The sequence below is a fragment of the Marmota flaviventris genome, chromosome 6 (assembly GCF_047511675.1).
Source record: "Marmota flaviventris isolate mMarFla1 chromosome 6, mMarFla1.hap1, whole genome shotgun sequence".
NCBI classification, from domain to species: Eukaryota; Metazoa; Chordata; class Mammalia; order Rodentia; family Sciuridae; genus Marmota; species Marmota flaviventris.
Window position 1 is genome coordinate 65,256,193 of NC_092503.1, and position 18,572 is coordinate 65,274,764.

General features: G+C 34.8%; 1 protein-coding gene across 3 annotated transcripts in view; it reads right to left on the reverse strand.

Annotated features, from left to right (window-relative positions):
* Klhl32 (kelch like family member 32) overlaps positions 1–18,572 on the reverse strand; it is a 200,905-nt gene that overhangs the window by 116,147 nt on the left and 66,186 nt on the right. The window contains exon 1 of one of the 3 annotated variants that reach the window (XM_071613899.1): positions 17,129–17,163. The exons of the other annotated variants lie outside the window; for them this stretch is intronic. The gene's annotated coding sequence lies outside the window, so the exon portion shown is untranslated. Of the gene's footprint in view, positions 1–17,128; positions 17,164–18,572 lie in introns of those variants that run through there. 3 annotated transcript variants of the gene reach the window in all.

The following is an 18,572-nucleotide window of genomic DNA, read 5'->3' on the forward strand; positions in this document are numbered from 1 at the left end:
GGTCTCATGCATGCTAGGCAAGAGCTCTACCATTGAGCTCAATCCTTATTTTTTATGATTGTTAGAGAGTTAAATGAAAATAAACAGACATACTTAGGGAAGTCATTGAAAAGAGCAATTTGCAATGACTTCAGCGGATCCATCTTTCCATGCTCAGTGTTATATAATTAGTGATGTTTACAATGGGCACCAAGGCATGACAGATTTGCACTAACTTCCAAATCAACAAACATTACGTTTAGCTCAATTTGGTGTTAATGGCGACTGTAGTTTATTGCATTTGGTTATAGCTCACATACAGAATGGGTTGGAAATCTCAGTAAATGTAATCTCAGTTAACTGTAATAGCCATTTTCCCTTCTAGAAGGGAGAGAAATGTTTCTGACCACAACTGCAGTAGACTATTTACCTCCTTTATCACACGCATGCAGAAGCAACCCAGTGCATCTGTGTTTTAGTCAGTTTTTTTTTTTTTTTTTTTGTCACTGTGACCAAATATCTGACCAGAACAATTTGGAAGAAAAGAAGTTTATTTTGGCTTAGGGTTTCAGAGGTTTAGTCCATGGTCAGTCACCACCATTGCTCTGGGCCTGAGTTAAGGCAGAACACCATGGTGGAAGGGCATTGTGGAGGAAAACTTCTCAACTCATGACAAACAGAAAGAGAAAGAAAGTACAAGGAATCAGAAACAAAATATATAATAATCCCCAAGCCCCATTTCCTCCAACCACATACCACCTGCCTATATCTACCATACAGTAATACATTCAAATTATTAATCCATCAAATGGATTAATCCGGTGAATAGGTTATGACTCTCATAATCTGATCATTTCTTCTCCTGCATGAAACAAGAGCTTCTGGAGGACACCTGGCATCCAAACCATAACAATCTGGGAGGATTAATGGCCTGACAGAGTAGGGATATTTGGTTAGTGGGGGGTTTCCTCCTATATATTTATAACTGTTTTCATTGTTCCTCAAACAGTAGAGTAATATTCTCAGGGAAGAAAATATCATAAGACAAACTAAATTAGTAAAATTATATTATCATAAATAAAATTAGGCAATTAAACTTAGTATCACTAAAATACCAACTTCCCCTCACCTCAACTATATAAAGAAAAACCTACCTTATATGTTAAAAATCATGCTACAAATAAGATCTTTAAATATATTTAAAGATCTGCTTGTGTATTCAAAGGACTAGCAGCATTTCACATCTTTGCTCTTGATACAGTTGTTTCCTAAATTAACCACATGGTGATAATGAGCCTTCGAAAAGGATAAGTACCATTATGGCTTATCCTTTGTCTCTTTAGAATTCTCCTCCTCTTTGGTATGATCCACCACTCCTTGTAGAACTCTCTGCATATTTGAGTGTTTAGAATGATGAGATACCCAATAAATTTGCGTATCAGGCTGTCTCTTGCTGGACAAGGATTAGTAAAACTTTCATAATATTGAATCATATTACCCTCTTGATAACTCTCTCCTCTGGTTCCTAGAAGAAGGTCATTAAGTTTATTCTCTTGTCTTCTCAACAACCCTTCAGATATCTGGTAACAGCTCTTAAATCTCCCACTGTAAAGAACATCAACTCCAAATTCTGAGTCAAAAATATTTATGCAAAAAACCAAAGGTTGAATGTTCTCTCTGATATGTGGGAGGCTAACACACAACAAAGGGTGGGGGAGAATAGAAGTTCCATAGGTTATAGAGGAATGAAAGGAAGGGAGGGGATACAGGAATAGAAAGGACAAGTGTAAAGATTCAGATGTAACTTTCCTATGTACACATATAAATACATCACAGTGGATCTCTGTATCATCAATCTCTTGTGGTCTTTGAACAACCACAAGACTGGGATCCTAGTTAGAATAAGATGTACTCCATGTTTGTATAAATAAGTCAAATTATAATCTACTGTCATGTATAACTAAAAAGAACAGAAATTTTAAAAATTCAAAACAAATAAAAATAAATAAAATTATTAGTGTTTGAAGCCAATGCTAGAAATGCTATAATCTGAGCAGAAGGCTTGAGTCCAAATTTTAGTAAGGAAGAACTGGTCCCTAGATTCATGGGGTGGGGGCAAGTACTGCTTCTAAAATAAAGCTTATTTTTAAAAAGGTTCATAGTTTCAAATGCATGATCTCTGAAAAAGTAGTTGTCCTATGTTCTTGGACGGTACCAATGACAAGAATCTTCAGGCAAATCCTTCACACCATCCCTTTTTCCCCAATTACTTTGGTTGATTTTCTCTGCTCCATTTCCTTCTTATCACATTTTCCTGAAGAGGAATTTCATGTGGCTGCCTGAAAGCTGCTTTTGACACAAATCACTTAAAACATCCCTATGAAATTAAAAAAGTAGAAGTTTAAAAAAATTTCAGTTTCGTATAAAGAATGGCATGGAAGTTTCTTGCCTGTCCAGTCTGATATTTGTAATGATTCCTGGATTGAGGGCTATGAGGCCACACCCAGCTCACGTGACAGTGGTCAGCATCTAGTTATAATATTCCTCATGGGTATAAACAGGGACCCTGAGCAAAGAAGCACTAAAACACAGTTTATGTCCTAGAATTCACAATGTCATCTACAAAATCCATTACCCTTTTTTCTGTAGAGAACTTTTTGCAAGAATATTGAAGATAACACTATGGAACTTCCTCAATTATTTTGATTATTTTACTCTCTTAAAATGTAATGTAAGTTAAAAGTTAATTTTAACCCAAACTTTCAACAGCCCTTATCTTATTTTTAATTTGCTCTTTTAAAATCTTTTTTCTTCAACATTCTAACATAAAATATGGTTTAGGGCTGGGATTGTGGGTCAGTGGTAGAGTGCTTGCCTAGCATGTCTGAGGGACTGGATTGATCTTCAGCACCACATACAAAAATAAATAAAATAAAGTTAGTATGTCGGTCTACAACTAAAAAAAATTTAAAAATAAAAATAAATAAAATAAGGTATATACAAATACACACAGGTGCCCCACCCAGCTGTGGAATGTCTCTTTCATATTTCACTTCCCTGTCACTTTGGTTTGACAGCTGTGAGTCAGGTGACACACACTGAAGTCTCTTTCCCATTACTAGGCATACTCCCAGATGAGGGCGAGAGCATGGCTAACAGACTGTTTCATCTAACTCCATTAGTTGCTAAGCAACCATTTCATTTCACTGGAACCTTCCTAATCTAAGGCAAAACAGGCCAGCTCAACAAATATGAAGTATTCAAGTTTTCCCAAGTGTTCAAGTACACTTTTTCTGCAAACATATTAGATGTAGGCTGAGGCAAATTCTTTGCACCTTACAAAATGAGTATGAGTTTTTACCAACAATCCACAATAGTTAAAGTACCTCTAAAAAAGATAACCATGTGAAGAGTTTCTTTTGATCTTATTAAAATGTGTGTGTGTGTGTGTGTGTGTGTGTGTATATATATATATATATATATATATATATATATATGAAATTTGTTTCTAAAAATTTATGTACAAATAAATATACTTTATAAATTTTATACATTCATACATTCATGTCATCCATCTAGATCTTTATTTTCATTTGAGTGAAATGACCTTTGTTCAATCATTAGGAAAAAAGCCTTTTTCCTTTAGTACTTCATTGGAGTTGTACTTTGGTAATAATAACAAGACAATAGTAACTCATGTTTGCTCAGACTTTACTGCATGCCATGCCAGCCCCCACTGTCACAGTCCTACTTGTATTAAATGTTTATCCTCAGAACTCTACAAGTACGTACTATTATCACCCCCTCAAATGTGAGGAAACTGAGAACCTGTAAAGTTTAGCAACTGGCCCAGGTGATAAAGCTGGTAAGTGGGATAGTCAGGACTTGAACCCACATACTTTGCCAAGGTCTTCAGAGTCTACTTTTGTTTCTCCCTCTCAAGAACATTTGGATAAACTGGGAAACTAGTAGGTCCTTCATTTCAAAGAAAAAGACAGACATTAGATGGTATTTAGATTTACAGACAACTTCTCTCCAGCTTCTTCCCACACCATTGACCTCAAAAGGATGAATATTCACTGTCTCACTGGACACTGCATTATTATCACCTATTACTGGAATCTCACATGAGGCTGACTAATTCTCATGGATTGTAACTGAATCCGAAGGCATCTATTAGAAGTATTGCAATCACAATGTGATACGAATGATGTGATATGAAAATCTCTCATCACTTTAGAGTCAAATCTCTTTGAAAAGAATACTGTTAACTCAATTTTTCAGGAATCCAGGCATGCAAGCCCAGAATCCAATCAACAGACAGGCTAATTAAAAGCAATTGATTCAAGAAGCAGCCGGATCATCCCACAGTATGGACAATTCATTCTGAATCTGTTTTTTTTTTTTTTTTACAAGGATGGTAAACAAAATTGTGACACATCTACAGATCCCAATAATTACTCATCGGGTTCACATGATCAGCTGTCTTTGCCTCTCTTTTATAAAACATCTGCCTTCGCTCAATACTTAATTTTGAAGTTTTAAAATTTCATCAGCTTTATTATCCTTCAAACATGTTCTTTCAGATGAAGCTGAGGTGAACTGTATATATGAGAGCAAATAAGCAAGAGGGAATTTTTATTTTAAATAAAACACTGTGAAAGTTATAATTTAAAAAGCATTAAAAAGATATGAAATAATCTTCCCATGCACATTTGAAGCAAATACATAAAAAGGACAGCACAATACTAGCATATTATAAATGATACAAAATGTTAGCTATTGTGATATCTTTACAAATATTTGTCTAGCTTCATACTTGTTGTATTCAGTAGAAATGAATCAGATTCAATAAAGGAATGAAATGCAGACCAGAGTTCACCACTCTCCATTCACTATACTGAATACAGTGAATTATAAACACAATAATGAAAATAATAGTCATCTGGCTCAGAAACGTTAATGATTTCTCTGGCACTGACTCAAATAGTTTAGAAAAGGAATGTGACAGTGGCTCTTAGCTTTCTATTTAAACAGGAAATATCATTTGACCACTATCACTATCAACTGGTACTTTACAAAAGGAGCTCCATTTTTAATGAATGCACTCAGTTTTAAAAGGAAATTATGAAGCTATTAAACACACACACACATACACACCCCTCTTGGTGCTCATAAGGTTTTGTCCCATAGTACACCCTAAGTCAGCCTTCTCACAATTCTTCTACTGTGTGCAGCGAATAGAGCAGCAGATATGTAGCTGTTTATTGTCAGCCAGACAATTAATGCTTATCCAACAGCCACCGAGTGTGCGGCTTTGTAATAGACTGTCTATAAAATGTTAGATTGACTGCTTAAATTGACTTTGTTGAATGTCAAGGCCATAACCAATGGTACTATTTTTTTTTTCTGGATAACTTTAAAAACTATTCCTTGAGGCCTCTTCTTGGTAGATACTGATTAATCATCAGATACAAGTTGTAGAATTTCAACTTCTACTCATAAACAATGGTCTATTATGACTTAGGTAAGAAATTGAGCACATTATTAACATTGGGTGATTTTTGTTGTTGTTGTTGTTCAATTTCTACAGTTCCTTAGAACTATGCTTTTTCATGATTTTTTTTTGGGGGGGCGGTGATACTGGGGATTGAACTCAGGGGCACTTGACCACTGAGCCACATCACCAGCCCTATTTTTTATTTTATTTAGAGACAGGGTCTCATTGAATTGCTTAGCACCTCGCTTTTGCTGAGGCTGGCTTTGAATTCACGATCCTGCTGTCTCAGCCTCCTGAGCTGCTGGGATTACAGGTATGCACTACCACATCCAGCTATGATTTTTTTTTTAAGTTATAATTGCCTTAAGAAAAGACAAGTCTATTACAACACTAGCTCCCTCTTGTGAACCAGTATCAAATATTTCAAGAGAGCTGAAAGTTGAAGAAAAGGACGACTACATTCGTCCTTAACTAATTACCAAGGACTCTTGTCCAGATTTTCCTGCCCGCAACTCCCTAGTGGCTTCATGCAAGACTAGGCTAACTGGATCTGGACTGGAGAAAACAGCAAAGGCCCACTGGGTCACAAGTTTTTGGAATTAGGCACTTAATCTCCTTTTGGGCAGTAGGTCTCCACTAAGAATCTAAGAGGTTCTATGTTGGGAAATGGAAATCATCTCCTGGATCAGCATCAGTAAAGTCATATCCTTACATGCAGAAAGAAAATAGCACTAAAGAAAATTGGAACTGTAGTTCCTCCGCCCTTCTGCTCCCCATCCATGGCAGCTATTATTCAGAGAGATCTATATTGATAACAACAAAAACAGAATTTGTTTTAAGGAAAATCACTTTTTCATTTGAAAGCTGAAACAAATGGGTGGCACGAATCAACTTTCGACCTACAGTCCTATATGTAGATCCAGGGATGTTGTCACTGCTCAATAAATATGATCCAAAAATCTCAGAGAGGTATGAAATTTTCCTGAGCAGTTTTAAAAAGTGTTTTTAAAACTAAATATTGGCTTTTTTTGTCCTTACTATTTTCTTGTTGTTGTTAAACAAGTAATCCATAGTTGTAGTCTTCTTTAAATTTTAGGTTATTACAGATAAGATTAAAATCTTACCTTCTGAAAAGGTAATATTTCAGCAAAGATCTAAAGAGGACCAAAGAGCAAGTCATGTGTCTATCTAGCAGAAGAATAATTACCGGCAGAGAAAACAGCTGTGCAAAGATCCTCAGGTGAGGGAGCACCAGGCATATCCTAGGAATAGAGACAACCAGTGTGACTAGAGAGGAAGGGAAGGCAAGAGTGGTGGGAGGGACTGGCCTCACTCTGGGTGACAGTAGACACTGAAACATGTTGAGCAGAAGTAATATAATCTGAATTGTATCTTCAGTAGAACCACTGGGGCTGCAGTAATAAAATAGACTGTAAGGGATCAAGGCTTGAAGTTGGAAGACAAAGCAGGATTCCGCAAAACTCCAGGCAAAAGATGATGGTGATTTAGATCAGAGTGGTAGTAGTATAAATAGTTGAAGTCTGGATATATTTTGAAGGTAGAGCCATAGGACTTTGCTGGCAGTTTGGATGCAAGAGAAAGGAGTCAAGGATGATGCACATATTTGGGCCCTGCATTAAATATAGAGTTGCCATTAACTAAAAATGGAGAAAACTGTACAGCAGTTTTGTGACAGGAACGGGGAGTTTGTGTTGCCTCTTAAAACATTAAGACATGATGAACAGGCTGCTAGATATACAAGCTCTGGGTTTTAGGGGAAGGTCCATTATGGAAATATAAATTTGTGAGTTATCATATCTGATAGTTAATTTTATGTGCCAACTTGCTTGGACCACAGGGTACTTGACACTTGGTACACCATTATTCTGGGTGTTTCTAGGAGTGTATTTCAGGATGAGATTAACATTTTAATTGGTAATCTAAATAAAAGAAATGGATGTCCCCAATGTAAATGGGCCTCATTCAGTCAGTTTGGGCCTGACTAGAACAAAATATCTGAGTAAGAGGGGATTCCTTTTGCCTATCTGCCTTTGGTCAGAGACATGAGTTTTTTTCCCACCTTTAGGCTTGAACTGAAATATCAGCTCTTCTTGGATCTCAAGTCTGCTGGCTCTCTCACTGAAACTACCTCTGTGGATCTCCTGGGTCACCAGCTTGCCAACAGCAGATCTTGTATCCCCATAATCAAGTGAGCCAATTTGTTATAATAAATCTCTTTTCCTCCCAACTGCTCTATTTATCTGGAGAACTCTAACATGCCATGATGTTGGATTTCATATGGATATCATGACAGAGAGAAAGTCATGGGGCAACATGGGATCACCACGATAGCTGGTTTAGACAGAAATGCAAGGACTGAGCCTGGCCTACTCCTACTTTAAAAAGATGAAGAGATGAGGCAAAACCAGCAAAGAAGATTGAGAAGGAGTATCCAGTGAGTAGGAGGAAAGTTGGCAGAATATGGAGTCCCAAGAGCCAAGTGAAAAAAGTGTTTAAGGGTATAGGAAATACCTGCAATTCTTGTGAGTCAAGAAAGAAATTAGGAGTAGAAACAGATTATTGATTTCCTATGTTTTATTTGCAACTTTTTTATCTATATTAATAATGAGATGTGGATCTATTTCATTTGCTACCCTTGTATTTGGTAACAGAATTATGCTAGCCTTATAAAATAAAGTTGAATGATTTCTTTTTTTAATTTTTTCTATATATTTTTATTGATTTTTTTAAAAAATAAATGACAGCAGAATGCATTACAATTCTTATTACACATATACAGCACAATTTTTCATATCTCTGGTTGAAAATAAAGTATGTTGACACTAATTTGTGTCTTCATACATGTACTTTGGATAATGATGTCTATCATATTCCACCATCCTTGCTAATCCCCTGCTCTCTCCCATTCCTTCCCACCCCTCTGCCCTATCTAGAATTCATCTAATCCTCTCATGCTCCCCCTTCCTACCCCACTACGAATCAGCCTCTTTATATCAGAGAAAACATTTGGCATTTTGGAGGGGGAGGATTGGCTAACTTGACTTAGCATTATCTTCTCCAACACCATCCATTTACCTGCAAATGCCATGATTTTATTCTATTTTATTGCTGAGTAAAATTCCATTGTGTATATATGCCACATTTTTTTTCCCACTCTTCCACTGAAGGGCATCTAGCTTGGCTCCACAGTTTACCTAGGTGTTTGATTTTCTGTCTTCTTCTAGACTTTAGAATGGGAAACAACAACTAAGTTAAGAGCTGGTAGTATTAGCAAGAAAAATATTGATCCCATTTCCTTTATGACAGATGTATAACTACTTTACTACCTTCATTTCTAAATTTTTTTCTTTTTTGGGGGGCCTAATTTATATTTTCCTAGAAAGCTGTTTACCAAAGTTTTGAATATTATTGATATAGAATTTCTATAGTATTTCTGATGACAAGTTTTTCTTCATCTTTAAATGTCACCATCACTTCTTATATTGTATTTTTCTTTTGTGATTCTTTAACAATTTGATCAAAGTCTATTTAAATAATTAATTTTTAATAAATAGTATAAAAATATTTGATCCACATTGAATTTTTTGTTTCTAATATTTCATGAGCAGGATAAAATGCCTGTTTTTATTCTTATTTCTTTTCAGCTATTTTTTTAGGATGAAAACCTTGCTCTTTTGCCAAGCAGGGCTGCAGGTAAATTGCTTCTTGGAAAAAAAAGTATGTGGTGTTTGCATAGTACACAAGTTTTATAGAATTATTGCCTTAATCTTGTATTCCCACCATTCACATCTGTCCCCTAACAATAATAGAAATTTAATCAAAAGTCAATGAATTATTTTCCTTCAAACCCCAGTAATAGTGCCAGTGAAGTTATATTTACAGTTCTAGATAAAAATTTCTAATTAATTTTTATTCTGATATTGATATATTAGCACTTGAATAAATAAACATTATTCCCTACTCACTTCCCTGTTATGTTAGTCCCTGTTATTTAGTCTGAAATACGGAGCTTATAATTTCCAGTCAATTTTATAATAGAGTTCCTGTCAGTCTTAACAGTGTATTTCACTATATGCTTCCAATTACCAATAAATTTCATTTTCAGTCCTTTCTGATAGACTGCTTACAATATATACATATCTTCATCATAAAAGGCCAATTATTCTTGAGTTTGACAAAAAAAGAAAAAAAGGATAAAAAGTCAATTCCTATATATCTAGAATACAAAAAGTAGAAATCTTATGTTTACTTTTTCCTTCATGGCAACATAAAGTGAGAACTGAAATATGTATAGATACCCTAAAGCAGGTAAAAAGTCAGATGGTTTTTGAATCTTAAAGAAAGGTTACATTTCATCAGAATAGTTTTAGCATCATGCATAATTAATCACATGTCAATGTTTTATTGTATCACTTATGTAAAATGAACAAAATTATTTTAAAATGGTTTATTTCTCTTAACTAAAATATCCTCAGCCACCATGAAAAAATTATAATATTTAAGCTAATTATCATTAAAGTACCAAGATGAAAAACATCAATCTAGGTATTTTTAGGAGAATTAGGTATGAAGACTATTGCTTCTATATCAAGGTCTCTTACAAAGGTTAAAAAGACAATTCTCTAGTCAAAAAAAAAAAAATCCAAAGAACCTACATTATTAAAGTTTATTTTATTCTTTTGGGGTTTTGTCTAAGAAACACTTAAAAGGTTCCCTGTTTACTTTAGAAATTATAAGCAGAGGATTCAAAGTTTGTTCAATATAAAGCCAAAATTGTAATTTATTATTTAGAGAGAGACATTTAGGAAGAAAATCAGTAGAGAAAAGACAAAAGAAAAATGAAGCAAGGAAAGAAGGAATGGGAAAAGTAAAACAAAAAGAGAGATATATAAAGGGTCTTAGAAATAGCCAGATGGCAAGTAACATGCAAAAAACCTGTGGGCAGAGAGCTCACTCCCCATGAGGGTGTGTGTTGGCAAAGGAATGAAAACAAGAGCAAAACTTTCATTTAATAACAACTTTCCCTTGGGCTCTTCTATGATATACTGCTAAGGTTATTCTGCAATTTTAAGAAAAATGCCATTCTGCTTCTTGGTACACAGTATCAGCAAATTCATTTTCAATCAATAACTGATGGGGGGCTGATCTGCATCAGGGGTGCACCAACACCCACACTTGAGAAGCTACTGCAGTGATGCTTAGTTTTCATGTTTAAGCTTTATGACAATTTATAAAATAACGTCTCATCATTTTGGCAAATATTTTCGGTGTTAAGAAGGGAAATAATGGAATTTAGCAAGGCCCAGTAAGTTGCAAAGTTGGCTTTATTCCCATGGTATGTGTTTTATTCTTTTGCCTCAGTAGTTGATAACATTTCAGCTCCGGAAACACTGAAAAGTTAATATAAATTCTGAGTAAAGATATTTGTGGAACTTACATCCAAAGTTTGAACAGCATCTTAATAAGTACTTAGGTTGTTTATACTTTTTTTTTTTTTTGGTGGTGCTGGGGTTTGAACCCAGGGCCTTATGCATGCCTTGTGCATGTGACACAAGCATTCTACTAAGTGAGTTATATCTCCAGCCCTGCTTAGGTTGTTTACAAACTTTTACTTTATCATTCCATGGACTCAAAAGGCCTAACTGGGTCTTTTACTGTTAGATCTGAAGACATATATTGCAGAGAGAGCTTCAGACTTTCTTATCCATAACAAAACACCACCAAATACCACTGTAACAATTTTTATTCTTCTTAAGCTCTGCCACTTATATGGTCTCAGTAGTCTGTTTATTTATTTATTTATCTATCTATTTATCTATCTATGTGGCACCATGGATTGAACCCAGGGGCACTTGCCCCTTTTATTTTTTATTTTTGAGACAGGGTGTCACTATGTTGCTACGGCTGATCTTAAATTTGTAATCCTCCTGCCCCAGCCTCCAGAATCGCTGGGATTACAGGCGAGTGCCATCATACAGGGTTTAGGAGATTTTTTTAAAGATGAGATAACAGAGCAGGTACTATTATCTAGATTTTACAAACAAACAAACCAGGTCATGAAAACTAAGTGAGTTTCCTAAGGCAATGTGCCAAATTAAAATACAAAGAAAATTCAAACAAGACAACCATAAAAAAGAAAATTCAAACAAGACAACCACAACCCTAGCTCATTGTATTTTCCTGATACAGCTGAAATAATGCTGGATAATGAAATCTGTATCTTCTACAACATGCAACTTTATAAATCTTCTCCCTATAAAGTACCAGGAATGTTTTCCCAACCGAACATGTAATGTTTATTTTAAGAGAACTTGCTTCATTTCACTATTTAAAGGCTAGGAAATGTAAGTATCCTTTTCTCACAAAATTACATGCCATTGGATTTCCACTGTTTAAGGTTACAAAACTCACTGACCAAGTGCTCTGAGGCATACTTATCTCTGTTATTAACAAGGCAAAGCTGAAATACTAAAATGGAGGATCCTTTGCAATTATGATGCTAAGGAAAAAAAAAAGAAACAGTAAAATAACAATCATGCCCAGTGTGGTGGCTCATGCCTGTAATCCCAGCAGCTCGGGAAGCTGAGACAGGAGGATCTCGAATTCGAAACCAGCCTCACCAAAAGCGAGGTGCTAAACAATTCAGTGATACCCTGTCTCTTTTAAATAAAATACAAAAAATAGGGCTGGGGATGTGGCTCAGTGTTCAAGTGCCCCTAAGTTCAATCCCTGATACCCCCCAAAAAAGAAGAATAACAATCATAACCATATAATAAAGTTTTCATGACAAATATTCAAATCCTTCTGACTTTGTTCTATCTTGTTTTGAGATAAAGGAATCCACTTATTTCCTATATAATAGTTCCTATATATGGTTTAATTGCTTGTCATATCTGAGATGCATGGTTGTTCTCATTTCACTACGTTTTCAGGTGGCATCTATGAGGTCAGGTCTGCAGAAATGATAGTGAGCCTATTCATGTCCAAACATTCACAGAAATATCAAGGGAAAATTCACTTCAGCTACCTATACGAAAGTGTTTGCATTAGTTTCCTTACTGCCATGATCAAACCATAAATTTAGTGGCTTAAAACAACATAAATTTTTATCTTACAGTTCTGGAGGTGAAAAGTTGAATGGGTTTCACTGGACTAAAATCAGGTGTCAATAGGGCCATGTTCTTTCCAAAGCAAGAGTTCACTTGATTCATGTTGCCTTCCTTCAAGCTAGCAAGCACATCTCCTCAACTTCTGCTTCCATCATCCTATCTTCTCTGACTTTCCACTCCCTTGTCCATCTTTTAAGGACCTTGTGGTAATGTTGGAATCAGCTGTGCAATCCAGGATAATCTCTCCATGTCAATGTTCTTAAACACAGGCTCCAAGGATTGGAGTATGAACAGCTTTGGGGGGACAATATTCTGTTCATGCTACTCAACAGCTAATGGCAACCTTACACAGAATGTTCTCTGAGTTCCATGCTGCCTGATATAATGAAAAGTTTAGAGAATTTGGAGGCATGTGGACCTAGGCTGGGCTTTGGAATCTGGCATCCACCAGTCCTGTGATCTAAAACAAACAACTCAACATTGAGTAAATTCAAGTTCATCATCTGTGAAGTTGTAGCATGAGAAGATTATATAAAGAATATGAATACACCTAGTACTGATGCTAGTAAATAAAGATAATGTTTAATAAGTGGCAACTTCCCTTCCTTTTCTTATTTAGACTGTGCAGTTTGAGTAACAATCATTCTTTCCTTGCTTAAAAAAGTATTCATGTTTTGGCCTATAATTGTATCAGCAGCATCATTTCCCACTAGGAAGTTTTAAATAATTTTATTATAACATTTACATAATCAGGGGATTAGTCTGAAATGACTCTGCTCCTGCTTAAATATTTTACTTCAAGATAAAAGTTCGCTCTTAACATATATCTCTTTTGCACTCTTCAATGAGTTCGGGTTTAAAATAATTTTATAGAAGTTTTAAGATTGTGTCAATTAAATACATTAATTTTTACAATTTAAAGAGTTTTCATTGCCTTTTTAATATCTGTTAGTGTATTATGATTATACAAAATAATGGGATTCATGGTAACACATTTGCACAGGTGCTTCGCATAATTTAATCAATTTCATTCCCCAGTACCAACTCCTTTCCTTTTTCTTCTTCTCCCTCCCCATTTTTGCTACTTTAAGGTGACTTTTATACGTTATGTAAAAGGCACAAATTTCTTTTTATTATAGTTTTGAGATTTGCTTCCACTACACATATTGTCTGTGATGAGTAATTAATAACTGTCCTCACTACTACTAAAAAGATTGTCTTATAATAACCATTAGGACATATTTCACTGACTTTTCTAAGCAATTTATCAAAAAGCTTTTTGAATCTAACTTTGCCTAGACTACAAAGATAAGAATCCATTATTTTCAGCAACCATCTCTTGCAGCATTCAAAGAAAAACATGTCTCCCATTCTAAAAATCAGCAATTGTATTATATTATCTCAAATGCCGACCTAATGGAATCTAATGTGGACTTGGCTAGACAACAATAAACAATCTAGCAATGAAATCATGTCACATATGACAAATGCATCATGTCCCTGCACTGTGCCTCCTCCCACCTATGTTATGATAATGCTTCACTGGGAATTTCTTATTTATGAAACAGAAGCAGAATTTTCTTAGGAGCAGACTGTCACAGGAACTTAGTGTTATAGCACAGAAAATACTTCCACACATCCATCAGTACCTGCTTTGCCTTGTTGGACAATCTCTAGTAAAGAAGGCCACCTTAGTCCTCTAACCTTCTAGTTTGCTGTCCAAAAGATTCAGTGACATTCTTGCTGTTAGGGGGATGGGGCAAGCCTAATAACAAACATAGAAGAATGTGTCCTTTATTTTCTATGTTCTTTTTTTAAAAAAATACTTTTAGTTGTAGATGGACACAATACCTTTATTTTATTTATTTATATGTGGTGCTGAGGATTGAATCCAGTGCCTCACACATGCTAGGTAAGCTCTCTACCACTGAGCCAAAACCCCAGCCCTCTAACTTCTTTAATTAGATCTAAAAGTAATTGCTGTTTCCTTCTCTAGATAGCAAGGTTTGAGATCTTTAGATATTCATTTCTCAACACTAGAACCAAAAGATAACATGCATCAGGATATCACCAGGTATTTTTTTTTCTTTAGGAAACCATTTTTGTAGTTCTTTATTCACTTTTACCAAAACAAAACAAAAAAAAAGAAACAAAATAAACTGAGGAAAGACAAAGGATTAATTCTTTTATATCTAAGATAATACAAAATTTATAATCAGAAATTTTATTTCTGGGTGTGTCTGTGAGGATGTTCCTGAATGAAATTTAACTCTTTTTACTTTTTTTCATAGTAATAGGATTAATTCAGAGTCTTGTGCATGATAATGCTAAAGCAAGGGCTTTACCACAAGCTACATTCTCAGTCCATTTTTATTTTTGAGACAGGGTCTTGCCAAATTGTCCATGTTAATCTTGAAAAGCTAGGGAACTTCCTGCCTCAGCTTCCCCCGTAGCTGGGATTACAGCCAGGCATATGACTAGCTGCCATGCCTGGCAGATTATCGTTTGAATTGGGAGAATATGTAAAGCAGATTGCCTTCCATAATGTGGATAAGCTTCATTCAGTTGGTTGAAGATCTCAACAAAATAAAAGGCTAAGAAAGAATTTTTTTTGTTCACAGTAAAATCGAGCATAAATAGAGATTCAGTTCCATATAATCCCTGTCCCCTCCCCAGCCATAGCTTCCTTCACCATCAACATGCACTACCACTAGAACAAAATCAACAAATCAATATTTATACACTATTATCAATCAAAGCTCAGAGTTTGCATTAGGGTTCACTCTTGGTATTATATATTATATGGGTTTTGATAAATGCATGATGATATGTATCCACCATTACAATATCATGTAGAATAGTTTTACTGCCTTAAAATTCCCCTGTTCTCCATCTATTTACCCCTCACTCCCTTCCTTCAAGCCCCCGGAAACCACTGACTCCATAGTTTTGCTTTATTTCAAACTGTCATATGTTGGAATCATTTAGCATGTCCGTGTTCTTATCAGACTGGCTTCATTCACTTAGTAATAGGAATTCAAGTTTCCTCCATGTCTTTCCATGGTTTTCTAGCTCATTTCTTTTTATCACTGAACAATATTCCATGATACTTATGTGCCACAGTTTATCTATTCATCTATTAAAGGACATCATGGTGGTTCTGTAACTTTGGTAATTACGTTCAATATTTGTTAGAGAATATTTTCAAGTAATTAGAATGAAAAGGAAAATAATGATTCAATGTATCCAAAAATATTATTGACAGGGATTATTAAAAATATTCTTGGAAGTTTCATTTGATGTCTAGAAAATGACAAAAGTAGTTTCAGTAAGAATTATAATCAAACCAGATAGTTGGACCAGGCATTATCTAACAATGAAGTTAAAAATATATTTAAAAACAGAATCATATACTTATAATGCATACTGTCTGTATTAGTGTTCCTCAAAGTAGGCTATCTGGGAACTATTTCATAAGTATCCAGGACAAGTTACAAAAGGTATTTTTCAACATTCCATTACCATACCATTACCTGGGTAGTCAGCGTATAAAAACAAAGGGCTTATTTTGGCTCACAGTTTTAGAGGTTCTAGTCCCTGATTTGTTGGCCTGATTGCTTTGGGCAAGGCTACCCATCTTGTGGGAACACATGATAGGAAAAAAAACTGCTTACATCATGAGCTAGGGAGCAAGGCATGCTTGCAATGCCCTAAGGACCTCCCACTAGGCCCACTCCCAACAGCAATATCACTAGCCTGGGTACCACAGCTTTAACATATAGGCTTTAGGATACCTTCAACATTCAAATTATAGCAGAAACCTTAATCAGAATGCATGTGAACTCACTCATTGAGCACTTCCTTGAGAAACTTTTCCCATGAAAAAACTTCTGTTGAAATGACACAGCATTAAATTGCTTATTTACAATCTGTAGCTCATCAGCACGGACATGCATTGATTGGCACTTATCAATAGTTTGTTATATTACCCCTACAGTTTGGCTTCCTCTCCCACCAATCTACTGAAGTTACCTTGTTGTGTTGTTCTGAATCTTCCTTGATCTTCTACAGAACATGACTTTCTCTTGAAACCCTTTTTTTCTAGCTTTTATTAAAATGTGCATGCTGGTTATGTGCATGCATATTCAATTCTTCTTTATGTTCCCTTTGGCCATGTTCTTGTTATCTCCCTCTTATCTGAGTAAAAACATCATTTTGGTTCTGATCACAGATGTTTTAAAACGTAGCTTTCCTTTCTCATGTGCAACCTCATATGTTCCTGAGATCTCAACCATCATCTTTGTGAAGATGGTGCAGTGATGATGTTTTGTAGCCATTGCAGCATCCAGTCCAAACAGTTTTGCACATAGTGGATGCTCTGTGAATTTCTATGGGATTGCAATGGTGGTAAATTATGTGCATCATTTGTCACTAGTATCCACCATGCAGTTTATTGGCTCTTACCACATTAAGAAGTGTAATGAAGAAACACATTTATTTTTGAAGTAGCAATAATTACCGTATTGAAAACATTATTTGGAGCTGGGGTTGTAGCCCATTGGTAGAGCAGTTGCCTTGCATGTATGAGCCACTGCGTTCAATCCTCAGCACCACATAAAAATAAAAGATAAAATAAAAATATTGTGTCCATCTACAACTAAAAATTTTTTTAAAAGAAAACATTATTTAATTTCATTTGCTGGTTTTTAATTAAATACTGAGTAAAATCTAAGAAAACTAAATTGTAAATGTTTGAGAAAACATTTGAAATAAAAAATATTAGAGGTAAATTATTTCACAGTTGCACAGAATGAAGTAAATTTATCATCAGGAAGAGAATACAGCAGGGATAAAATGATTCTAATACCCGAATTTTTACCTTTTTCTAATATCAAGCATTTTTTTATTTTAAAAGTCTATTAAATACTATCAGCTTATAGATGATTAGAATCTATAAACAAATTATTTCCTTGAAGTTTTTGATCCCAAAACTAAAACAAGAAAGAAAATATACTTTTTAAAAAAAGCATATATCTGGTTGTTCAAAACATTACAAAACTCTTGACATATCATATTTCATACATTAGATTCAAGTGGGTTATGAACTCCCATTTTGTAATGTTTTGAACAACCAATAATAAATAAATAAATAAATAAATAAATAAATAAATAAAAAAGCATATATCTGAATCATTTTCCCATAGCCTTGTTAATTTACCCATTAGAAGCTTTCTTACATTTTAATTTTTCTTCTCAGAGTTCTTCATATTTTCAATGATGATAAAACTGGATTCTCTAGCCATATTCTAATTTCTAACATACCTTGTTCTACTTCTTAATGATTCCTGTTAATGGATTTTGTAAAATTGAATGTTAACAAAATGTATGCATTTGACAGAAAATAATGATCAGCTTACCATATAATGCATAATTCATATCATGAGAGTGATACTGTAGTGCCTCTGTGATCTGTAGGATAAATTCAGAAATGAGAGAAAGAAAGGAACACAGCAGTGTGCAAACATGGAAGAATCAGCAATGCTGCTATTTTAACATAAATTCTGCATAATCATGGGACCCAGGAGTGCTTATTTGGCCTCAAGCAAAGTAATTAATCACAGGAAAGGTGGGGAAAAATTGGCTGTGGAAAATATTGGACATCATGGAATTTAATTTTAGTGACACTGATGCACCAATAAAATAATTTCAGAATAATGCTTTGCTATTTAGAATAGCAGTAGATATTTATATGCTTACAGTAATTATCAAAACAGTGAACTAAATTGCTATAGATATTGAAGTGGTTATTTTACTATTCTTTTTTCTGAAAAGGAGATTTGATATATGTTACTCTCTGCTAATAATTAATTTTTGAGGAATCTTTGAATTAGACTATGACAATGTTCCTGCAGAACAAATGAGTGAATCCTAGTTACAGCATCGAGTTCAGAGACTGTTCAGAG